The sequence below is a fragment of the Falco punctatus genome (assembly GCF_963210335.1).
Source record: "Falco punctatus genome assembly, chromosome: 2".
In the NCBI taxonomy this organism is placed as follows: Eukaryota; Metazoa; Chordata; class Aves; order Falconiformes; family Falconidae; genus Falco; species Falco punctatus.
The window spans coordinates 80322069-80347298 of record NC_137581.1 but is presented as its reverse complement, the minus strand read 5'-3'; the positions used below and the strand labels follow the sequence as shown (position 1 = coordinate 80347298).

Genomic DNA, 25230 nt, shown 5'->3' with positions numbered 1-25230 from the left:
CCAGGCTAGGTCGTGCGTGTGCCTCCATACCATCACACCGCCAGACTGCACTTACAGGCATCACCCTGGTATCTCCCTGGAATCTCCCTGGCATCACCTCTGCATCACCCCTACATCTCCCTGGCATCCCAGGGACTGCAGATGACTGCGTTATCTCCCTGACTGCTGGGAATGTCCTGAGAGCTGAACAACTGGCAGCTGGTTTGGGATACTGTGAATTCCTCGTGCTAATGGCCTTTTCTGCCTCCCCCCTGCCCTGCCTCCCCCCTGCCACTGCCCTCTGTGCTCTTGCTCTGCGGCAAGGGGGCTACATAGCAGAGGAGGCATCATACAGATTTGTCTGGTGGTTTGTAATCAGAGGGGTGTGATGACCTCTCACATTCATCAGATGCTTGTTTTCAGCCTGGACCCATCTGTGATAATTTTTTTTTTCTTCCCTCCCTCTGTTCAGCTCAAGCTGCTTCGGGAGAAGTGGCACGTAGGCACATACGTCCCTGCACACACTATACTTGTATAAACTCCATCAGGAAGTCATCTGGCCAAACTTTCCAGAGCTCTGCTTTTAACTCTTCCCTAGGCAGGCTGTACTGGCAGCCTGGGGATTTTCAGGGAGCGTGGACATGTGCATTCATCCTCCTGTTCTGTTTATTGATTCCCACCACTCGTCTTCCTACAAGCCCCGAGCATGTGGCTGTGCAGCTTTTGCACCCATCCTACTCTGAGTTCCCATCAGAAAGAAGTCCCCTTCAGCTGCACACATGCACACATCCACCCACAGGCACACACAGGGTTTTGCAGTAAAATGCTACCTTGGTTTTCCTGGGGAATGAAGCTGCAAAAGCCGATCACCAAAAAGTGCCACAGCAGAGACTGCCCTGGTGGGGCGGGAGGAAGCGCTGGTGAGGCAAGGCTGTTGGTGGGGGCAATTCTCCCTTGCGGTTGTTATTTCAGAAGTGTGTCCTTACCAGTCTTACAAGTAGCAAAGGAAGTTCTCACCGCCCTTCAAGTTTGCTGTGGTCAGGGAAAGATAAAAAAAAACAGAACGCCAATCCCTTCATAACTGACCCTGTCTTCATGGAAGATGTGTCTCACTCTATGTCCCACTGCACAGAGGCACGATTACACACCCACATAGGCACATCAGCGTGCACACAGACATTTCAAAGGGCTGAGAAAAACCCCGTGAGACTGTTCATGTAAGAGAAAGGCTGCTCTTCCTCCCTGTGACATGTATGGATTACTAGTTCTCCCTGCAAAATAAGTTATCCCATTTTGTTGGTGCCTGTTAACTGCCCATTGCCAGTTTTCAATAGCTCTTACAAGATTTGGGGGCCTATTGCAAAGGAGTGAATAAACAGAATTGCTGGAAATGTTATCCTCTGTAAGCAGGGATGGAGCAGGGATGGAGCAGGGATGTCTGAGCCCATTTGCTGTTTGGCCAGTGGTGCTGACCTTTTTTGCTCCAGCTTACCTTGGTGTGAATATGTAACGTGTCACACCAGCAGATCTCTGCTGGAGAGGTGCCACCAATGGTAATGGTGTCTCTCTTGACTTACATCACTGCAAAACAGCCCAGAATTTAACTGTTTATCCATGAAGCTGTTCACAGACATTCATCCCTGGTTTAGTGTGTATTCATTAATCTTGCCTAGTGTTACAAAACCATGACATGGGGAAATAGATTCAGCATACAGGTCTTCTGGTCACACAGGTGTAAATCAGAAGAAGTAACTCCATTCAAGTTAATTCAGTTAGCCTGATATTAATTTTGCCTTCTCTATCAGGCATCTGTCTGAGATAGAGGGGGGGGTGTTTGCACTCAGCCTTGCTCAGACAGCTGTGGTATGGAAGGGATTCAACTGCCAGAAGTTCCTGAAAATCCAGGGATTACTTTTACAGCAGACTTATCCACTGCAGAGATGTTTCTCCTCTCAAACAGCTGTTTGTGCACTGTAAACAGCAAAGGAGCCTCTGTTTCTGTCAGACTCCGACTGAAGTTCATGAGTTGCAAACCACGACTGCTCAACGATTGGAGCTGGAGGTCTTAATGATGTTCCCCATCGCCTCCTCTCCTGCAGTGAGAGGAATCAGTCAAGCTCTCATGATCCCTCAAGGAGGTGGAGAATCTCTGAGAGCTGGGGAACATGCAGGCTTTTGACCATGCATGGTGTTTTCCTTTTCTCTTGATTTGTTTCTTCAGTTCTTTTGTTGACATGGGTTATTCCTCTGTGCCTTCGACTGGAGGATTGTAAGTGTAACTTTTGCCCCAAAATCTAGACTCAGTTCCCCCATCCTGACAATTCATTGTAGCCTGAGCTTTTGCATGGTGAGTGGGGCATATGCAGAGAGGTAGCCTTACAGAAGGGGTTCTCCGTGCATCTCAGTATTATGGTTAAGAGGCCTGGGATGGCATTCAACATCAAATAGTGTTTCTCTGTGCACGTAATTCCCATCAGGGCATTAAAGAAGGAAGCTACCCCTTGTCCTGCTCAGTTCTTTGGTCTTCTGCCTCTCAGTGGCAGAAGACAGTGGGTTTCCTCAGAATGAACTGACCACAGAGACCCAGCTCCATGCATGCTGGTGTGAAGGTGGGCTTGCTCCATCTTTGCCAAGCGCTTCCCCAGCCTGGCTGGGGCTCTGCTTACTGAGGCTGTCCCCCTCAAACAGCAGTGGCAGATGGGGACTTGTCTCCTAAGGCACCTTACTGGTACTGCTGTGACACCACATAGCACTTGGACCTTTCTCCTGGGGGCAGTGGAGGGAAGGGAGGTGTAGCCTCCCTGGCACACAAACACCTGTAACACACTAGGAATGGTTGATGTTGTTCACCAAGGCCCTAACTGTTGCCTGATGGGCCAGAGCAAAGAAACTATTGAATGCCTAAATCATAACGCTTCCCGCCACCACCTTAGGTAAGCCAACACTTGTCCGCTAACAAGCCAAAGGTAGCAGAGGTTCACCTTCCACTTTTAACGGGCTTCAAATTAATTATGAATAAGTACTGAGTGTCGTTATCAAAATGTCCAGCAAAAGAGACAGCCCGGTACCCCTTGGGGAACTGGAGAAGCACTGAGCGTTGACAAGGGCACCTTGTGCAGTCCCTTGTGCAGACCACCACCCAGGCAGCTCCAGGCTCTGATTTGCTTTACCCGTCTCAGAAGTCCCCATGATAGATCAGCACAAAGATAAATCCCTTCTTGCCAAGCTTTAAACATAACTCTAAAGCAGGAAGAAACTGGCTTATTTCTGCCTGGAACCCTACGTAAACTCATCCTTACGCTGCAGACCTCAGGGCAGGCTTCCAGAGAGGTCCCGTGCAGCTGCCGGGTTTTGTGTGCAGAGTAACCTTACAGGCAGACTGGAGAGGAGGTATCCTTGTAGGTGCATTTCCACCTCCGTGACAGAGCCTTTGGGATTAAGTGTCCGTTATTTGGGAAGTGAAAAGATGTACAGTGCTGTGCTCAGTCCTGACCTTGCTATAACCTTTGGAGAAATATCAAAGATTCTCTCTAACCATGTACAGTGTAAACAGAGCGTAACAAAATTAGAAAGGAATCTGATAGATAGCCCCAAAGATAAATGCCACTCTGGGCAATATTGCTTTAAACTGTTGACAGAAGCACCATTCAGAGAGGAACTGTGAGATTTAAGTACTTCTCTGCTCCTGGGTGGGATAAGGTGTCATGTAAAATGCGTTTTGTGTCTTTGTTTCATCTCCCTCTCTCCACTCTTCTCCAATGAGAGCAGACATGCCGAAAGCATTAAAAACAGACTGCGGTGACTTTGCTTCACTAACATATCTCCACATCAAAGGCATTGCTGAAATCCATTGATTCTGGCAAAATTGCAGAAACTGGTGGTGTTTTCAGTGAGAAATCATGCACTTCTCAGTTGATTTGGGGAAAGAAAAAAAAAAAAAAAAAGAAAAAAATTCCACCGTGTGAAATATTCACCCTACAGAGAAGCTGATAAACTGCAAAATGTTTCAGCTGTCTCCCTCAGTGCCAGGAAATACTCAAGGATGCATTTATTGACAGACAGCAGAGCTTTGGCTTACATGGTGTTACAAAAATCTGGCCTATTTAAGTTTTGTTTTCACTGTTTGTGAATAACATGTGACAGTTCTTATCTGATCTATTGTTTACTTTCTATTTCTGAAGGGGATGCACCCTATGTCAGTCAACACTGTTGGCAGACAGCCCCATGACTTAACTCAAAAAGCCCAGAGATTATCAATGACACCAGGTCAGAACCACAGGGCAGGTTGCTGCTATGCTTTGGGAATGGTCCAGGCAGATTCACCTCCAGTGTAGGTATACCTTAATTGCAGTCTCACTGGAAAATCTACTTTTGGTCAAAATATCCACCAGCTGTTTTGACCAAAAGCACATTTCCTTTGAATTTTGCCTTATAGATATGAAACCACTGGATTTGTATATCCCTTTAATTGAAGCTACTCAGTTTCTACTGAAAAGGTCTCTGTGCTGTAAGACCTGTATTAACCTTGTGATTCAGAGCAAAATCTGAAAAAGACGTATATCAAACCGCATAGTGGGAAGAAACATTTTGCCTTTCTCTGTTTTCAGGGCTTTAGTATTTGTAGGACTCTGACTGTTTGCATCCTGCACATGAGGGGCTTCCAAAATGTAAAAGCATTAAGGTGTTTTCAAAAGGTGTCTGTATGCAGGTAGAGGGTGTAAGTAATGCAGACCATGCCTATAGTACAGACCTGTCAGTTTAAGCTGGAGTATAAAGAGGTGTGATTCTTACCAAGACAGTTTTCATACTCCCTAAGCAAAAGCACAGTGAGCCCCAATTTGCTGCCATAGTTCACTTGGCTTTGCTCAGGGAGATGCATCTGGCTCTAACATGTTGACCCAAAGCACAGTGCAAACCATGTGCCTTGCCAGTATTGTTGAACTCAGGTTGGTGAAATGCTCCCATTGCAGATATGGCCTCATATAACGGCTGCATATACACTGTTAAAAGTCGCTCCTAGAGTCACTGTGCCAGAGGAGCCTTTTCCTTAGAAACATCCTAATTGGGGTCTTCCCATTCCCAGTCAGTGATTTCCATTGATCGGTAACACTGTCAGAGAACCTCCTCTCCCTTGCGCTCACTGTGCTCTTCAAACACAGCTTCTAAACACAAGCCAGCACCTGCAGTCCTCAGGTGTGGGATCTGCTGGTGGCACTGCTCTTGCTGCCAGCCACTGCTTGTCCTGGGCGGTGGTCTCACTCTGCTTACCAAGGTGATGGTGCCATCTCCTACTGCCTTGCCCACCACCCTAGTCTTGACCTATAGGACCAGCCTGATTTCCTCAGGGGAAAAGCATCAGCCTGGCCATCTAATTATAGTGAGATGGAAAAAAGTCCACTAAAGGATGAGGAGAAGTTTTCCAATATGTAGCACAACAGTAATCAATACTTGCATCAATACTTAATTTATCTATGTCAAATGGAACAGCTTCAGCAGGAGGGAATGAGATCATCTCTTCTGGCCCTGCATGCTATGCGGTGTCAGATGGGATGGGAAATGTGGGTTTAAATCCATTTACTCAGAGGTCTTAATTCTCAAACCCTTGGATACAAGGGTGCTGCTGCCAGGAAGACTTTGGCAGGATGGACCCACCTCATCAACAGAAGAAATATCTTCATCTTTCTGCAAACCCAACCCCAGACCCTTAACCCCTAAGTGGAAACCCACTGGGATCAGCATGAGTCTGCTTTGATCTTGGGGAACTTTTCAGCTGGCCTCTGATGAAAGGCATCTACCTCATAGCTACTGAGTCAAGCCCCCAGAGGACCCTTGTTGCTTCTTATAAAGAGCTGCAGTTTCAGTAGGAGACTGCAGCATTACCCAAATACCAGCCCCCATGAATATGTACTCCCTTGCCATGCAGCAGCTGTTCAGCCAAGGTATTTGCAATGTTCCTATGAGATACTAATTTTTGGGTACCTCCCCACAGGGACATCAGTGGTGTGACTCAGTGACATGGAAAGCTTGCTGGGAAGTGGGGGAGAGTTGTCTGCCACGCACAAGTGGTGACATAAGTGGTGGGCAAGAAAAAAACAACTACTCCTCTGTTGCAACAGGAGCTGAAGGTTTCAGCTCTCCATGAACGGTTCCCCTAACAGTGACTAAGCTGTTCCCTCCATCCAGCTAACGGAGAGACCGTGCTATGCGCTGTGTTCCTGTAAACCAGCTGGCTTCAGGTCATCCCATTTCAAGGCTTCTCAGAAGGGATCTCTCTGTGTGCTGGTTTCGTGAAATATGCCGAATGCAGATTAAGTTAGATTTCAATTGCTCTTTCCTTTCTCGTGAAGCACTTTCCATAGGAGCCACAGCCTCTTGGTTTAGCTAACAGAAATGTAAGCTTGTCTTGCTCTTCTGTCATAGCCTGAGTCTTGCTCCTGAACTGTGGTGTGTCTTATTACCCCTTTGCCTGCAATACGAGATCACTACGACCATTTCCAGGACCCTCTTGATTTTCACAGGGGCCTGTCCACACAGAAAATATATCTGGTACTAGTGACAGCTGCGAATTTAAAGCACAGTATCTCCTTCTATTTGCCTCGACTGAAATGGATGAACTGAGTCACCTGTGTACTCTGGGACAGGGGTGCTGGCGCACAGGCTCATCCAGGAAAAGTTATCCCCCAATAGTTCCAGGAGTCACTGAGGGCAAACTGAAGACCCTAAATCGGTCCTAGTGGTCTATGTGGATTCAACAAAGACCCCAGACTGCAGGGACAGCTACCAAACTAAGTGACAACCCTTCTTCAAGGGCTTGTGTTCCTGTTCACCGTGGTCCCTGTTCACGACTGCTGTGGGTTGTTAGATGCTACCCTGAATGCCTGTAATAGGACTATCTTGTTATCTGATAAATGGTGTTCAGCACTTGAATAACTGCCTCCCACTGTCCAAGCAACCGGGCAGGCAGGCTGGTGCTTTTTGGGGAGAGAACAAGAGAACAAACATGCCAAACATTCATCAGATAGCTGAGTGCATTACCGGAAGGGGCTCAGACATTGTCATGATAAGTAAATACGACAGTCTACTCAGAACACAATAGAGGCTTCAGTTTATTCCTAAATTATTAATCTTCCCTGAGGAGCGGCTTTATACTGCTGACTTGGGCACTGTGGGAGCGTGGCCTCTTCCCAGGGAGGGTGGTGGACTCCTCCCCTCGGTATCTCCTGGTGGGATCACAGTGAAACTTGGCCCATCCCAGCCGGGTTATCTGAGGGGGCAGGACATGACCTTCAGTGCTGGCTGGGAGAGGACATCTCCAGCATGGGTGGCAGCCACACTTTCTACCATGGGTGGTAAATGCCCTCTCCCCTGGATAGTGGGCTGGCAGTACCTTTCCCAATGAAAAATAACATAGTTGACTACCGTAGGATTTGTGAGGGAGCTTTTCATAACCACTTTTTCAACTCTCTGTTGCCTGCTACCTACATGGGGGGATGACAAGTCAGGACTTGGGCTCCTTAGCCCCACAGACCACGTTTCTGCTGCAGGCTGTAGAGTGATACCCCTTATAGGCTTTTAAAAGCATTTCAGTTCAGTCTTACTGGAGCCTGCTGAACATCTCAGAGCACACGAGTGAGGAGGCAAGCTGCGGGACACTGTGCATGGTGGCCTGCGCAGACTGCAAGGGGGACAGGAGGTGTGGGGGAGCTCCTATACCTTTGAGCCTGAGGTGGCACTCTGTGGGAGAAGTGAGCTTACAGCTGTAAGAAAAGGGTAGCTGCGTGCACGGCTTATATACATACCCACGGCATGTATATGGTTGTGTTTGTGGTATGTCTGTAAAAGTGAAAGGATTCTTCCAGAAGAAGAATCCATGAAATCCTCTCTCCACTGAGGCAGCCAGCGATCCTTCGGGAGGAAACAGAAAAGGCGGGATGGTTTGCTAGCACTGAGCTGCAAGAGAGGGCAGGGACTGAGAAACAAAGAACTGCAGTCACACGGGGACATTTTTGTCAGAGGTATTCATAGCAATAGCTGCTGCCTGTCACTGAACTATTTTTCCCCTTTGCTCACTGGATTATGTTAAATAGGCCCAGGCTGCATCACCCCCCTTTGACAGACAGCATCGGAGATGCTTTGGAGCTTGTGGGGGTCACCAGCAGCTCTCAGAAGTCAGCCTTTTGAAGAAGTTCAAACCCCCGGCTGTTTTCCAGGCAATCCAGCTACCTCCACCCTCACGTAGTAGCTGTGCCTCTCCCCAGGGAAGCCAGCACAGCCACCCCCAGGGCACCCCAGGCCTGGGTGCTGGGCTCGGGCCAGGCACATGTCTGCTGAGGGAGAGGGAACGACACAAATTGGTCACAGCAGGGGGATGCCCTCTGACGGGTCCTGCCGCTCATTGTGGCTGTGAAGGGGTTCTGGCTCTGCTGCTGGAAAAAAGGGTGTTTCGAGAGAAAGTTCTTCTGTGCTTTGGGAAATCATCACTAAAGCCACCAGTGAGTAAATGGCATCTTAAAATGTCTCTCTTCCACCATGAGAAACAGTGGCAGCCACAGCCTGGTAAGAGGGAGGGAGAAATAAGTGCATCCCAACAGACAGGACCTGGGAGGAGCTAGAGAGAGTGGGGGGAAGAAAAGAGATGGGGAGAAGGTAATGACACAGCCTCTACCCTGTTCTGCTTCTCCTTTTTTCAGTTGTGTGGCAATGCCATTCATTAGGAAACATGAATCAATGACATTTCCCTGCTGCGTGCTCCCCAGGGAGCCATTGCAGCGTTGCAGTTCTCGATGAGACCTCCTATTTCTCAACTGGCATCTCCCCACTTCCGCATTCGTGTGTGCTGAGGGTGGCGATGGAGTGACCAAGCACTCGCCCTGATGCTGGTTGCTCCCCGGGCCGTAGGCTGACCCCTGAGGTTTTCTAACAAACCTTTTGTCAGACGTCAGCAGGAGCAAGGATTGGCATGAAGACAGTGCTGCAATACGGGAAGTCGTTGCGCTTGTGCATCTTGCCCGGTAAAGGTGGAGAAGGTGGCCCTGGCATTTATGGCATTTCAAAGGCATGTGTGGTTTCAGCGCTGCCTGACAGTCTAAGAGTTGTCGCTGCCATAAAACTGCCGGCAGCGGCAGCTTGTTTGCTTCACCTGAGTTCTGCCTCATCACATCACCTCAGCTGCAAGGAGTGAGGCTTTATTCCGGCTCTCAGGAGGCACTGCTTTCTTCTGGCTCAACAGCTTCCTGGGAAAGGCTGATTTATGCTGACCCCAGCCATGCATGGCAGAGCGTGGACGCTATTGCATCTGGAGACCTCTGTCACAAGTTTGGCTCCTCGCTTCGATGCACAGCAAAAGCTTCAGCTGCGGTGATTTTGCAGCAAGGGACTGAGTCACCAGCATGGCCTCTGAACCTGGCTGTCTCACCCGGACATGGCAGGCCACAGCAAAATGTCACATAAGACATTTTGTAGTAGATAGAGGGGTCGTCCTCCTTGAGCACTTTCCAAATATGAGGATGCCCCAGGCAGATCAGGCACTAGCTTTGAAGGTGAGCGACAGTCCCACAGAAGAAGGGAAAACATACCCAAGGGTATTGATTTCAAGAGCAAATGGCACAAAACTCGTGGGGAAAAAGGATCAAGCCCATCTGGAGCTATTGGCTCACTTCTAACACCCTCGAGGGCAAGCAAGCCCCAGAAGAAGATGCCCCCTGTCATGCTCCCAGTCCACACGACTCCCACTGCTTCATTGGTGGGTAGAAATGCCACCCCACTTGGTGCCACCTCCAGGAGCCCCTGGGACCCCAGCAGAGCCAGCCGCAGCTGCAGCCACCAGCCCTGTGGTGCCACAGGGCCATCCCCATGGGTCACACCCTCACGCGGCGCTAGGGCCCCACGGAGTCTGGTGTGGCCACTGAGGCTGCTGGAAAATGAAATTTCAGTCCTGCTGGCAGCCTTCCAATTTCAACATTTTTTCTTTCTTTCTTGAAAGAAGGCAAAGGAGGGAAGCAAGGCTGGAGGGGTCAAAACAGCGGCAGGAAGAGCTCAGACCAAGAGGTTCTGACACTTTGTTTTTGCTCAGGCTTCTCAGAAATGCTTGTTTGGGAATGGGGCATTTAAAAATGTCCTGCTTAGATGGAAAATGCCTTATCTAGTAATAATAGTTAACCTCCTCATCTAAGACACCTACAAAAATGTCACTTGCTTCCTTCCGCGCAGCTGACGAACGACACCATCCAGCCCTGCGGCTGCGTGCTGGCTGCTCTGTCTCCTGCCATGGGCACTGGCTGCATGGTGGGCACAGGCCCAGTCCTCTGCAGCCGGGGATGGCAGCAGGGGTCCCTGTGGGTGGTCCTGCTCCTCACACCAGGCAACTAAGGGGATGGGTGCTGCCAGGGGCCTGGGGCGGTGCAGAGCTTTCTGCTGCCTCTGGCTCACCATCTGACTGTTTTGACCATACCAGTCTGCAGAGCACAGGGGGGCTTCAGTTAAAGGCCACTGATATTTCTATTGACCGCAGTCACTGCAGCCTGCTCCATGTCCATCTCCATCTTCATCTCCAAGGCAAGTCCCTTCCTTCCTCCCAGGAACACAGCCATGTCCCCTGCTTCCTTTGAGTGCCACCCCTCAGGGATGGGGTTGCAAATTGACTGTCATCTCTCATCAGTGCAACAACTGCCATAGTCCTTTGGTTGCCTGTCCTCAGCTTGCTGGCGGTCCTCCTCTCACAGCTCTGTCTGCTGGGAGTGATGGACAGCACAGCCATCTCTTCTAGCCAGGAACCATTACATCAGCAGGTCACCCAGATAGGCAGGGGGACTGGCCAAGCTTGGGAAGGGTCTGATCCATGCGTGTGAGCATGGCATGGTCCCTGCTGATGGGAATAATAAAGGACTTTCTGCAATCACCCATATGTTTCAGAAGTCAAGATTTCAAAGCAGCAATCAAGCCCTAATTGATTAAATGCTCACCACATTCCTGGGACTGAGCTGCCCCTCAGATAAATGGAAATAAGTCACAGGCAATTAGCAATTTGCCTGAGGTGCTTCTGTATGTTGGCAATGTCTGGACTCAGACTCCTCTGGCCTTGTTAGTCATTAGACCACACATGCTCTGTCCTCTCAGGGTGGCATCCCAACAGCCCTGCCAGGGTGGAAAGAGCAAACTAATCCCACTTCACCTTTACCTAAGAAAAAGTTTCCCGCAGTCCCTTCTGACTCCTTTTGTTTTGCTTCTGAAGTTTTGTTTTTCTGAAAAGTTAAAATAAACCCCAAACTGCAACTGCAGAGCTTTTTTGAACACAATGTTTGTTGCTAGATGATGGTTTGAGGAAAATGCATTGAAAAGTAGTACAGTGCGTTTATTGCCAGAGCCAACATGGCTGAAGAAGGCTGATCAAGTATTTTAAATGCAGTGTGACATTCATGTGCTGCAGAAAGCAGCTGTGGTCTCTCTGAGCTTGTGACCACTGTTTCTCTTCCTTCTGGACAAGAAACATTTCTTATGGCCTTTCTCTCTGACCCTTTGCTTTGCTGTGCAACACAGAGCATGACTTTCATTCTGCTTACTCTGTGCTGCTCCCAAAGCGCAGGGGGACCAGGGAACATTTCCCACCCCATGCTCCCCACTGTTATCTGACCGTCTCTTCTGGCCAAATCAGCAGTGCCAAGGGTAACTCCCCACCAGTCTGAGTGTCCAACGAGTACTGAATCACATCTCAGTCATCTCTGTGCCCAGCCCATAATTTGGGAATCCGTGAAGAAACACTTGTTCTTTCATGCTTTCTTTCCCTTTAAAGCCACTTCAAAGCAAATGCCGCTTTCTTTAATAATGTGGTATTTTTAAAAAGCTTTTAGGATTGTTTTTATCTTTCTCTTTTTCCCTTTGCTATTCAATACTATCAAAAGTGACCGGACTGACATTAATGGAAGTTAACCCGGGTCTTGAACTCCTCCAAAAGTTCTAAACCAGCACTTAGTGTCTCCATCTCACTGCACATTAGTGTGGTTTGAAAATCCTTCCCATGCGATGCTTGGGATGATCCCATCTGGAGGGCTCTTTCCGAGAAAGCCCAGAAAAAGCACTGTCTTTGCAGGAAAATGGATATTTGTAGGTAAGTGCAGCCCTTTCCCCCAGACCAGCTATTTTAAAGCTATGCAGTAACCACCCAGAGCATTTCTTCAGCAGCACACAAATTGTTGGTTTTTAAAACCCTGAACTTTGCTTTTACTTGGTGTCTGTTTGTTTGAGAGTATCTTGACCTGCTATTCTGACAGTGTGGGATGGAAGTGCTCCACTGCTGACATGTGGGGAAACTGGGAGGAAGGGAAACTGCGCTGCACAGTTTCTCTCTGTGCTATGGCTGCCATTACACCATCACCGCAAGCCCCGGGAAAGGGAAAAGTGCCTCCATGTACAAAAACTCACGATGGGATTGTGGTCATCTAGCACGGAAACCTGACTTCAAATGCTTCTCATGGATCAAAGGATTTAATTAAGCCCACAGTGGGCTAACATGTACCAGGTTAGCACTTTGGTTTGGGTTACTACAGATCTTTCGGACAGAGAAAGCCATCCCTATATCTTGCACTTGAAGATGTGGCCTTTAAATTGTAATTAGCTGTATCTCCACTCTAATCAAAGTTATCTTACAACCAAATGTTTTCCTAAAAGCTGATAAAGCAGCATTCCTGAACACTGCACACATTTTCTGAATATCTCAGTGCTAGGATTTCATTCCTTGCAGTCAGCTGGAAAACCTCCAGTGACTCACTGGGGATAGGAATCCTTAGGAAAATAATCTGTGCTGGAAACCCAACACTTCCCCTCCATTATCACTGCTTGCTGACAGAGGGGTGAGAGCTGTATGGCAAAGGCTGCAGGAGGACTCTCCTACCCCCACTGGGTCAGGTTGCACTGCAGCGTAAGGAGGACACCTGCAGCCCCGTCTCTCCAGCCAGTGCTGCTCAGGATGGACACGCCATCAGCAGCCATCCCTGTCAGCGTCAGAGAACAAATCTGGACAAGAGCTCAAAAGTAAGTCCATGTGTGACGGCTCTTCAAAACCATTAAAGCATGGCTTCCCTGGGTCATATAGCACTGTTTACTGTACCTTACCTAGCCCCACACACAGAGGCACTAGGAGACAGGGTCAGAGATGTGACCCAATGGAGATGTGCTCCCTGGGACCAGGCATTTGCACCCCCATCTGTTGACGTCCTTGTGATGGGCCTTCAGTTAGTGTTTTCCTGCAACTCCTTTGCATTGCTGCTTCTTCAGTACAGCCAGCTCTTCCCACAGCTGCTGTGGAAGAAGATGGGATAGGATGAAGTGGGATGGGATGGGATGGGATGGGATGGGATGGGATGGGATGGGATGGGATGGGATGGGATGGGATGGGATGGGATTGGACAGAGGCTGGGCATGCATTGGAAGCCAGCCCAAGGTGTGAGTGGCATTGCCAGCAGCCACTGCCCTCTTGCAAGGTTGAGTCACTGCATGTGCATGGTAGCTCTCTGGAGGAGCCCATCGCAGGGAAATGTGTGAAGCTGATCTCAAAATGCTGAGGGGGGTTCCTCCTCCTGGGGGAGTGAGATCAGGGAGGCTTGTGGCAGTAGGACCTGAGCGTGGGGAAGGTGCCTGCATGACAGACAGGGTGAAGCTGTCATTAGGAAGTGGACATGCACCCACGTTCCTCCACATCACTCTACTGCGGTGCGGCCTGCCTGCAAGGGGTCAGCAGGGGCCTTCCCTTCATCCACGGGCTGTGTTTCCCTCAGGCCTGGCCGTTTAGCTGCAAGCATGAAGCCTCTCTGGCTGCAGCTTTATCTCCTCCTTCCTGTTTGCTGCAGAGGTCCCTGAAAGGGCTGTTTGTTCCCACCGTCACAGTGCCTAGAACCTCTCAGGGATGTCAGGATGTCTCCCACCCCCCCCGGGAACCCTGCACTGCCACCTCTCCTCCCCTCTTGTTCTGCGCTCACCCTATGCTGGGCATGGCACGTCCGTCCCCCCCAATGCCCAGTGGTGCTGGCGTCCTCCCTGCTTGCGGGGCTGCCCCTTCCCTCCGCTGCCGCACCACTCCCTTCCCTTCCACGTTTGGTCAGGCGCTTCATCCTGACGCCTAAAACTCTGGGCTGAGCAGCCTGGCCCACATTTCAGCTCACCTTTCCTCCTACTCTTCCCCTCCTCATGGGAGGACCACAGGCTCGTCTCTTCTTCCACTCTCCCTGTCTCCGGCTCCTGCTGCTGCCTCCCACTTCCCATCCCTCCAGGCTGCTCCCTCTGAACCTGAGGGGTCTTGCTTTCACGTGTCAAGCAACTTGCCCACCTTCCCATGCTGCCCTGGAGCTAGCTTCCTTCGGCTTGCGTTTCACCTATGCTCTCTGCTCAATATTGTTTGTTCCTCTTCTGGGCCTTAGGACAAAAATATCTCCCCACCCAGGCAGCCTGTGCTGCCGGTCAGATTTCCTTGTGAGTTGTGTGAGCGATGTTGTTTATGTGCTGGGCAAATACACTGACCCAAAGGGAAAGAGCAGACAGTTCCTGTGAAAATGCTTATGCTCAGTTCTCATATTATTGCTTTTCTTCTACATCTTTTTTTTTTTTTAATATAAATATAATTCTCACCAGTTTAATGCTTGACTTCATTTTGAAATGTACAGGCACCCCCCCACCCCGTTACTGAGTGCAGGAGGTTGCTATGGTGTTGCAATTCAAAGAAAACTACCCCTATACAGAGAAAGACGAGCCGAAAGCTTCAAGGGTCACAGTCATAAATCCTGCTCACCTCCTTCTCTCTTGTTTGCTCTCTGGCTAAGGTGTGTCGGGCGTTGATGCGCCCCACTCCCTTCCTGCTGGGGGTACTGTTTGGTTCGTCCTGGCAGCAAAACAGAGCAGCAAGTTTTGCAGGGGATGGAGCCCCTCGTCTGATCAGCTCCAAACATCCCCAGGCGCCAGCTCCCCTGCTGCTGCGGATGCTCCTGGAAGCAGCGGGAGGGAAGCAGCAGAAGGAGCAGGAGATGGCACAGGATGCATGGTGGTGCCGGTGTTCCATGCCCTGGGCTAAGGGCTGTCACACAGGATGTGGGTGACACAGAGCCAGCTGCTTCACCCCTTGAGGGAAACACATGTCTCCAGCCTCGTCTGCGGCATCCTGACCGTGTCTCTGCACTCTCTGGGGGTGGGTTGCTCTCAGTCCCTTGTGCTGGAGTTGTTCTGCTTTCCGCAGGCTCTTTAAACAGTCAGGAGCCAAAGAGAGCATGACCTGAGTGTTAAGAGACTTCCTTGTGTGGTGGGGCATCCCACTTCCACTGCTTGGTCTGAAAGAGGCAGATGGGTTTCCCACAGCTCAGCTCTGTGCCCTGACCACAAAATGCTGCTGCTGGGTCCCAGTGGCTCTGTGATCCCTGCTGAAGTGTCAGCTGCTGAGCAGGAACTGCACGCTCCATGGCTGATTGGAACTGCGTTCCTTGTGAATAAGCTACCAGTCAGAAGAGAAATCCTGCCTTAATAAAGTTGTATCTTAGAGGCAAGCAATAGCAGATGAAATCTGGGGGGTCCCTGATGCAGACTAGCTCCCCACAGTCCCTGAGGTGAGCAGGAGGATTTTTGCATCTTCTCGTTTAACAGTTACAAAACAGAGAAATGTTTAGCTCAGTCTCCATCCTTAGGGTACCTTCTTGAATCACTGTGCCTTGGCCAACACTGGCCACAGAGTCATAAAACCAGTGACTTGTGCAGGTCAGGCAGGACCTTGAATGACGTCTGCTCCCAGGCCCTGCTCAAAGCGCAGCCCACACAAATCAGACGACTCAGGGGTTCGTCCAGCTGAGCTCTGAGTATCTTCAAGGCTGCAGATTACACAGCATCTGGTCAGCCTGGTCCAGTGCATGACCACCCTCACAGGGAAAGAAAATTTTCTAGTACCTAATCAGAATTTCCCTGTTGCAACCCATTTCTGTTGCCTCTTGTCCTGTCCCTGTGCATCTCCACCATGCACCCCCCCTATGTCCAGAGAACTCCAGTTCCTTGGCTTGTGCTTTTGAATTTCTGGCCACTGAGAATTCCAGCTGTTAATGTGGTAATTACAAAGAGCCAACAGCATGCTTAACTCTTTGCCTATGAGACACAACCCCTGGCATGGGAAGTTTCCAATCTGAGAGAGAGATTAAATGCATGAGGATTGGTGCCCAGCCCATCTGACATGTCTAACCCATTAGTGAAGCTTGCACGGTATAAAGAACTGGCTGTTTCATGTGCCTACCCCCCAGACAGGGTTCTGCAGTCCTCCAGGGGTATTGCACAAACCCTGCTGCATTTTATTGCTCAGCAGTATTTGGATGTTATTAACACATATGTAGTGGAATATTTTGGGCACTTCCATCTGCAGCTGGGTCACTGGATTCCTGAGAAGCTACTGAAAACACTGCAGTGCCGTTCACTGCAGTGGCGAAGGGACTGAGCCCTGCAGAGTGGTGTCAGAAAGAAAGAGATTGGGCTCTTGCCACAGAGGAAATGGGAGCAGAAGGATCAAAGCCTGTGACTAATGATGCAAGCCACGTATCCAAAGGATACTTCTACCCCTGCAAACACAGGCAACGCAATAAGCCTGGCCTGGGGTTCAGAGCACGCACATCTTCATAGAAAAAAAGGGAAAATAAAGGATGATAGACTTAAGATTACAGTCCTACTGGGATCTGTTTGCTCAGAGCTGTGCAAAATCTTCATAGCTTGGACCCCAGCTAACAGCAAGATTGTCTTGGAATTACCTCTTCTCTGACTCATGGTGTTTCTGCAGGGTGCCTTGACTATAATGTTACTTCTTCCTGAGAACAATTATTAGGGAAGCATTCATTTTCACTGCTTAACACAATGTAGACATTAAAAACGCCTCATGTGCAGGGGGGTGGAAGGCAGCATTGTTTGTCCTGTGCCTGTGGAATCTGTGTGCATATTCTCTGGGCTGTGCACCAGATCCTAGGGGCCAGAGCCTCTGGGTAGTTGCTCACTGATTTCAGCAAGTGAAAGCACCTAAGCCCCTGTGGCACTCACACCCTGCTAGTAAATAAGAAGGCGGCACTGACTGACCCTGCGCAGCACTTGCTCACCCACTTTTCCACCCACTGTGCAGGATTAGGCCCCTTCTGAGCAGACTTGTGTTGGAAAGCACCAGCTGGAGCAGTCCAAAACAGACCTGTAGAGTGAGCTAGCAGTTAACCAGTGTGGACAAGCAGATCTACATGCCCTTCTTTGCTTACTAATGCAGGTTACCTGCAAGTGACTGTCTGGCTCATTGACTGCATTGGGCTCCTCCACAGAACCTAGGACCAAGGGGATTGTTCCTTCTGCAAAGACTGTGTGTCAGGGAAATCTTCTTCATTAATCTGTCTCCTTAATGACTTGCTCCTTCATGGTGTGGCTGCAAAAAGGATGTTCCTACCCACAGACATCTGTGTTGGCCTCTTGAGTCAGCAGGGCCTTTGATGTTGGGGGTGATGATGGAAGCAGAGGGGTTATCCTTTTCTTTACCTGTGTTTGTTCAAACTCTCTAGCCATTAAAACAGAAGTTCAGCCTGTTTGCAGCTTCATATGTCACTGCTGTTTACTGACTTGGCAAACACATCTTTGTGCTGACACAACTGTTTGATATAAAGGTTCTTTCCCCAGGAGCTGGGAGAGAGGAGGAAGGTGAATGCCGGATCACAGCAGTTAGAGAGAAAAAAAGTGCCCATGATGCAAAGGCTTTCTTTTTTTTCCCTTTTCTTTTTGTGCATGGATTAATTAAAGTCAAAACTTAATGCTGGTCACTGAGCAGAAAATCTAACCTTGTGGGTGGGCAGTCAACCCTGCCAGACTCACCACATCCGCTCTGTGGGGGTACCCGAAGCACCACCGGAATATGTCCAAATCCTTTGTACGTGCTCAGCCAAATTTTGAAGACGCTTCGTATTTGTCACAGGGTGAATAATGAGGATGCACCGATCTACTGACTGTGTGGGGTTGCTTATGCAGAAAGGCAGCACAGCTTTGGAAACTTAAGACCACACCACCACAATCTGTTTTCTGGTGGTGGCATGCACCTTCTTCCATTGCCTCTGAACACCAGGTGATGCTTGTAGCCAAAAGCCAATTGGCCTCAGAGCAGGCAGAATATACTGCCTCTGTGCCCGGCAGTTAGCACGCAATTACAGAGCAGGTAGGGGATTTCTTTTGCTTGCACTGACAGATTCAAGAAATGGAGATATCAGAAGCAGCTCACACGAGCTTGTTAGGGAAAGAAGCAGCACTGCTATTATCGCCTGTGAAAAACAGCTCTCAGTTATCCCAGAAGAACAAGGAAGATGAGGCAGTTATGGTTTTGGCACAGTTAGTACTGGCTGAGAACATTTTCAGTCAAGCCAGGACAGACAGCATGCTGTTTCTTTCCAAGGCAGTTCAGACAACTGTACGTGTTACAGGAGTCCCTTCTCCCTTTCTGAAATGCAGCTCTTAAACAGTGTGTGTAAACACTGAGCAGCTGCTGGGGGCAATCCGCGAGAATCTTCAGGATGACTTTTTAGGTGGACGGGATGCAATTGTCTTGACTGTTTTGGACCTGGAGTACACCAGTTGTCCTGGCTCCAGAGCAAATGAAAGACTCGACAATTGCAAGGGCTTTCAAGGATAATCAACTGCATCAGCCAGGGGGTCACTGGGAGCTGAAGCTGAGCTGTTTGGGAACGCTGGGAGCATCTATTCCCCTTAGACTGCCCCTGGGGCCAGGAAGAATGGAGGATGGGATGCATGGCCAGCCTGGCTTGCTCCTGCCTGGGCACCCAGAGCTGGCTTTAAAAGCTGGGAGTGAGAGCATGGGGTGCCTCCTGGCTCAGGTGTACAGCCTGAATGCTTACGCAAAGACTTCTGCTGTCAGGAGATCCAGCAGTGTAGGGCAAGGGACCGGGATTTTTCCTGGGAAAAGGAGCTGGCACGGTATATAGACCTTCCTGTGCTTGGCCTTGGCAGGAGCTAAATGGAGCCCACAGAGACAGTATGCAGCAAGGAAGGGTCAAGGCTGCTGGGAAAGGGCTCCCCCGGAGCGGGTCCCTGCTGCTGGGCAGAGCATGCTTGCTGGCAAACGGCAGAAGGCAATTTTGCTGTAGTATGCCTGCAGGACTGCTGTGCAGAGCAAACCTGAGCAGCTGTGGAGCCTTTCTGCCCACACCCCTGACGAGGGGCTGTGCCAACAGTGTGCAGTGGTGCTTTACATGTGTCCGCGCTTCTCCCTGTGCTGTACTGACACGCTGTTCCTGCCAGGAGGGTCAGATCCATTACACACTTTACAGACGAGGGAATGAAGGCAGAGAGAGAAAGGCAATGAAGGGGGGAAACTTGCAACAGGGGGCAATTTGCAATTGAGGTGGAGAGGAAAATGTGACCTTCCATAAAGCACTGAAGCATACACACAAAGAGAGGGAAATGTTGCAATTTTTGCTTTCTTCCACTTTTTTTTCCTGCCCCCGCCCCCCCCTTCTAATCTAACTATTGCTATTTACCCCCAAAGGGCTTCAGCCAGCCACATGTACCACTGGCACTGGAGTGAGCAGGGATCCCAAAAGATATACCTGTATCTGTGTCCAGCAGAGGTCACTGATGATTTTCTTTCTTTTAAAGCTTTTTTTTTTCCTTCTTCTGTCCTTTTTTGGGTGGTCTGTCATACCAAGAAAACATCCATGTTGTGAGTAGGAATGCACTGTGGGAGCAAACTAGGAGTATGGGGAAACGTCCGCTCACTAAGGCAAGGATGCCTTGAGCCACACTGCCAGTAGTGGGCCAGCACCAGTGGGACAGATGCAGGACCTGATCAGGTGCGGCATCACTTAATGTTAGTTCTCCATCAGTGCAGCGGTTGCGGCAAAGCTCATGGACCATGGACCATGGACCAGCTGTGAAGGTCCTATCCAAACAAGACATCCCAGTGCAGATGGCTTGCTCTTCGCTGCTTGCATGAGTACTTGCACTCTTTGCTCTCCTGCCGGCTCAGCACCCAGATGGGGCAAAACCAAAGGAATCACTCTGAAACGCAAACATAGCACCTCCTCCTGTGTTCCCTGGGGACTGTAGGTTACAGAAACACAGGGAGGATCTCACTGCATTTGCTCTAAAGTTGTGGCTGCCAAAGAGGCCTGGGGTGATGCTGACTCTGGGAAGTAAGTGGCTCCCCTCTGCCTGTGGGGTAGGGGAGATGCACATGTGTAGTCTCCTACCTGGACAGGTAACAAGCACAGGATGGGAAAGATACAGGCCAGGGGCAGATCACTAATCACTAGCATGCTAAGCACCAGGCACTGCTGCCAGGACAGGCTGTGATGAGGGTCGGGTAAGCCAGATGCTGGAGCCAGGGCAGAGCAGCAGAGCATCCTTGTGTGCCTGAGCCTGTCCCTCCTCGGTCTTTCCAGCCTGGTAGGGGGATGGCTGGTACCCACAGCTTCAGAAGAGGGGCATGGCTTGGCTGTGTCCTCCATCCCCTGGAGGGCTTGGCTGCTCCCTGCTCCAGCGTATTCCTCGCTGCATACCTGACCCGGGTCTCCAGCTTTCTCGTGCTACTCCAGTGACAAAAAGTTGCCATCATTACTCCAGGCTAGGACCCAGCCTCTTTTACCTTAGGTTTATTAGGATGACTGGTTTATGACTCGCTGCATCTTTACTGTGTCCACTAATGGCTTTTATGTAAAACGATTCACCAATGAGACTGTAAAGGCCAGCAGCCTACGCAAGTGATATTTCTGCAAAGTTTCCCTGTCCTTTCCAGTGACATTTGCTGGGGCAGCGCAGAACTGCTGGTCCCTCTGTGTCAGGACATGATGATACAACAGTGCAGTTGGCAAGGACATATCCTCTGAGTGTGCACTCCAAATGGAAATGTGAACTGTCAGAATGTGGAAATACTCTACACAGGGGGCATCTGCACCTGTCTCCTCGTGCTTCACCCCCTGTCATGGGCCACAGCAGTCTGTTAGCTGTAGGCAATGCCAGGCGTTGGGCGCATTGCCTCCATGTGCAGCAGCAGGATGATTTAGAGGGGATCCTCTCCAGACACAGGCATGCACCTGCACACACACGTTATTCACACATGGTAGGCCTGAGAGCGAAGCCCTGGGTGAAAAGAACTGCTGGTGATTCAGGGTGCTGATTCCAGCTGGAGTAGCCTGTCCTACAGAGACTGCCACGTTCTTGTGGATCCTTGATTTGTTTGTTGGGAAAAGGTGCACCTTCATCACCACAGATACTCTCCTCAACTAGCCATCTCTCTGATGAGAGGTAGCAAATTTTTGCAGATTTCTTTCTGTTCAGGAGCCTGTGACACCCCTCAATCTGCAGTGCCAGTCCAGTATTGCTGTTTCCTATCACTACATTTCCACCATCCAGGCTCCAGTGGTAACCTACTTCAATTCACTTTCATTCCCAGGTTTTCCTCAAAATTCAGGGAGCAGTCAGAGACTCCAAGTCCCAGGCCCTTCAGGGATGATGATCCACATATCTCCACCCTGCTCTCTGGTTCTAAAGCCCCACAAACAATTTGCCATTAACAATGTGTTGAAGAGAAATTGTCTTTCTGTCTGTTTATGAAACTGGATGCAGAGTTTCGGAAGTTTGTTATCACTGGAAATTCCTCAGTGAATGGCTTCAGTGACCAGCACTGGATTGCCTGGTGAACTGTATTGCCATTCATGCCTTAATACTCATTGCTCATTCTGTGGGTTTGGTCTTGACATTTTTTTTCTAACCCCTAATTCCCAAACCAATATTTCCTTTTCATAAAGGTTGTTGCATGAATGCATTCTCTCTAAATGCTCATGTGGCTGCTGTGCTATTTAACAAGCCTCTTGTTTATGAAAAACAGCCAGAATAAAAGGACATTCTGAAAACAGAGGGGCCTGCTGTAGGCTCCTCCATAATACCTTCCTGTCTTGTGAAGATGCGGTAATGTATGTTCTCACCACAGTCCCATCCTGCCGGTGGTGATGAGTGTTGCTCTGTCCCATACTTTGTCCATACTACACTGCAAGCTTGTGTTTATCCATTTCAATGTGTGTTCTGTAAGGCAGCTTATTCCGCTTCTCCAAAAGCATCAGTAGTACCTTCTAGCACTAACAGAGAAAGCACATATCCCGTTATGTCTTACCACTTTGATTTCAAATGTGAGAAATTTTCTTATTGACTGAGGAAAATATTTACCGTTATCACTAGTAAGTTAAAGCCTTGAATCCCAGGTTAGACTACACCTGATATTACAAACCACCAGAATAATTTCATGCTGTCAAAGGGATGACCATGAAAATATATTGACTTTCTTATCTAGTATCTCTTATTGTCAATAACAAATGAGTCTATGGAAAGTTTTGGCTATCACATTGGTTTTTATTGACACGCAGTGAAGCAACAAGATGCCTCTGGAGGCCTTCCAGACTGTACACTTTATTACCACCAGTTCTTTCAATCCCAGATCATTACCCCTGATGGGGTGTGCTATCTGCAGCTACAGGGTGCCTGTGCAGCACACACAGACTTGCCAGAAGGGGTTTTTCACTGGAACCCAGTGCAAATCAATACCCAATTTGTTCTCCTTCTTCACGCTCTTCCTCCTTCCATTACAAATAACAGGATTTAGAGGCTTTCAGCTCAAAAAGCCACACTGACATGAGTCACTTACCAAAGCAGGATCACGCTGGCTGGAAGGATCCATGTCACAGAGATCAGCTCCTATGCAGGCACCTAGGTGACCAGAAGTTTCAGATAAGTTCATTTCCTGACTTTCTCAGCCTTGCTCGCAGTGACAATTGCTGTGTAACTACATCTCTTCCTTGTCCGACCCCATATGTTGTATGCATCTAGTAGTGTTATTCTTCAAAATAAATACCTATAGAATATGATCTTGCTATACTCACATAATCATAACACCTGCTAAAAAAGCATCTCTTTAAACCAAGACTCCGGTCTGCCTTAACCACTAAGATTAGTAGTTGCAGATCTAATTGTAAGGATTTTCTCCTGGCATGTACCACAAGACTGGGGAACCATATGCCAAACAGAAAAGCATAAATTGAGCAGGGAAAGAAAATCTATGTCATTGATATTCTGAGATGTGATGGCTGTTGACAGAAAGGGAACAGTTTGAGCCAACTCAAAAACTGATCTAGAACATGCATTATGTAGACTTTTTGAAGGTAAGATGTCCTACTGAATATGAGGGCAAAGTTGTGTGCTCTCCGGTTATATCAGCTGTGTAATTAGAGGAGTAGTTCTAGCTGAAATAAGAAGACCTGGTTTCCTTTTTGAGGAGTCAATCTTCTCCAGTAGCCCAAACTGCCTACTCCACCCCAGACTCAAAGCTCTTTTGAAACAGTCACTGGAGAACCATCTGGTTTTGAGTTGTCTTGTCATCTGTCTTGTGAAAGATACTTTCAGGATGTTAACAACTCCATCCAAAAAGTTCTTCCATGTGTCTTGCCATCCATGATTGCATATATTTAGATGCCACGTGCTTTGTACTTTGCTTCCCTGGAAACTCAAGCTGGCTGGCGCCAAGAATTGCATGTAAGAAATCTGCCTTGCGTGTGTGTTATTGTTCATAGGCTCTTACTCAGCACCTGGGACTGAAGTGTAATGTGTGTGTACGTATTTGAAAATATGGTGTCCCACTCAAACTGTGAGCCAGCCCACCTTCCCCACTCCTTCATTGGAGTAATTTCATCATTTGGGGCTTACGAAGCAAGAATTTTGCTAACACTTTGCTCTCTGAAATGTTATTTATTTTATTCCCCTTCATCACAGCCGATGTGCAAACGAGGATGTAAGAATGTATGATGCATGATTCAATGCCATGAAAAAATTCTACTGAGCGTCTCATGTTCAGCGCCAATAGTAACCTTTGTCTGGTCTGTGACTGGAGAAAGCCAGCTCCTGAGTGTGTAAAATGCATTTGACCTTACTTTCAAACACCCACGTGCGCACTCAAAACGCCAGAGAACTCATTACATTCATGGTCCAGAAACGGGTGTTTTGTTCTCTGTCCCTGCTCTGTCTGACTTTGGGTGAATGCAATTGAAAATGTCAGAGATGCAGCTCCTATGTAACATAAAAGGAGGATTACAGTTTTCCTGACATCGGAGTGGGGGTTACAACAATGCAGCTGACGTAGGAGGGGACAGATTACAGTCATCTGACATCGTAGCAATTATAGGAAATGTATTTACAGGGATGGATGGAAAATGAATTTAATATACTGTTCCAAAGAACAACAATAAAGGTGTGTTTCAACAGTCCTTTCCCCCCTCTGGAAAGCCATATTTCTCACTTGTCCATCGGCACAAACAATCTATGCTGTATGGCAGGAAATATCAGATGCAAATATCGCGTTAATCTCTAAGGAAGGATACCTGTTTTCGTAACTTGCTCATTCACTAAGGTCTCTTAGTAGTGCCTCAGACAATAGGTGGATATATCAGGTTTTCCCCATGGAATAACTGTACCACCGGCACTGTGCTGCAAATGTGACTTTTATTTTGTTTCTGTTTTCTTTCAGAGCAAGCAAAGTAGAGAAGGGGAAGGGGGAGGGGAGAAGCTCCTTATTTTTCAGTATGCAGTAGACAAATGCCATTAATACCCTCTTTAAAGGAGACAGTGCATCCCCCCTTGCCTGGCAGAGGTACAGGCAGACACAAGTAGATGAAGCAATTACTTGGGACACCAGGAAAGTGATAGCCTCTGCATTTCAAACTGCAGTGAGAGCACAGACACTAATGAATTAATACAGAGGAAAGGTGAGGGGGGTCCTTATTCATTTTGTCCCTGGAGAAGGATGTGTAGATTTCTGCGTGAATCACAAGTGAGGGGAGGGGAACAGAGGGTGGAGTGAGTGGACATCAAAACTGCCACATTTGTTTCCAGCACAGCCATCAACAAAGAACATACGTGTGCAATGAATTCCATTGTCTCAGGCTACTTCCTGTTGGGCACGTGTCCATGTCGCCCGCAGCTGCACCACTGGGGCACCTCCGCATCCTATGGTGCTTCTGTAAAAAGCAATAGGACACTGGTGAAGGTCAGGCCAAAAGGAATGAGGCTGAATTACCTTCCTGCCCTCACAGATTGTCCCTCCAGCCCAGCACAGGGGCAGACATCCAGTCCCCAGGGACACAGGCATCTGCACTGGCTGGAGAATAACTTGGCAGGTCTTGCCCAGGTGGGAACACCTCATGGCAATCCCAGCAGCCATAAAGCCAA

The 25230-nt window shown here is 48.9% G+C and overlaps 1 protein-coding gene and 1 long non-coding RNA gene across 2 annotated transcripts in view; one reads left to right on the top strand and one right to left on the bottom strand.

The window, feature by feature from the left end:
* Positions 1-24269, top strand: part of HSF2BP (heat shock transcription factor 2 binding protein) — a 117609-nt gene extending 93340 nt beyond the window's left edge. Inside the window, exon 9 of the mRNA XM_080376967.1 lies at positions 5-24269. The gene's annotated coding sequence lies outside the window, so the exon portion shown is untranslated. The remainder of the gene's footprint in view (positions 1-4) is intronic.
* The window catches only part of LOC308059508, a 17391-nt gene continuing 6740 nt past the window's right edge, over positions 14580-25230 (bottom strand). The window contains exon 2 of the long non-coding RNA XR_013926275.1: positions 14580-25019. This is a non-coding gene — a long non-coding RNA (uncharacterized lncRNA). The remainder of the gene's footprint in view (positions 25020-25230) is intronic.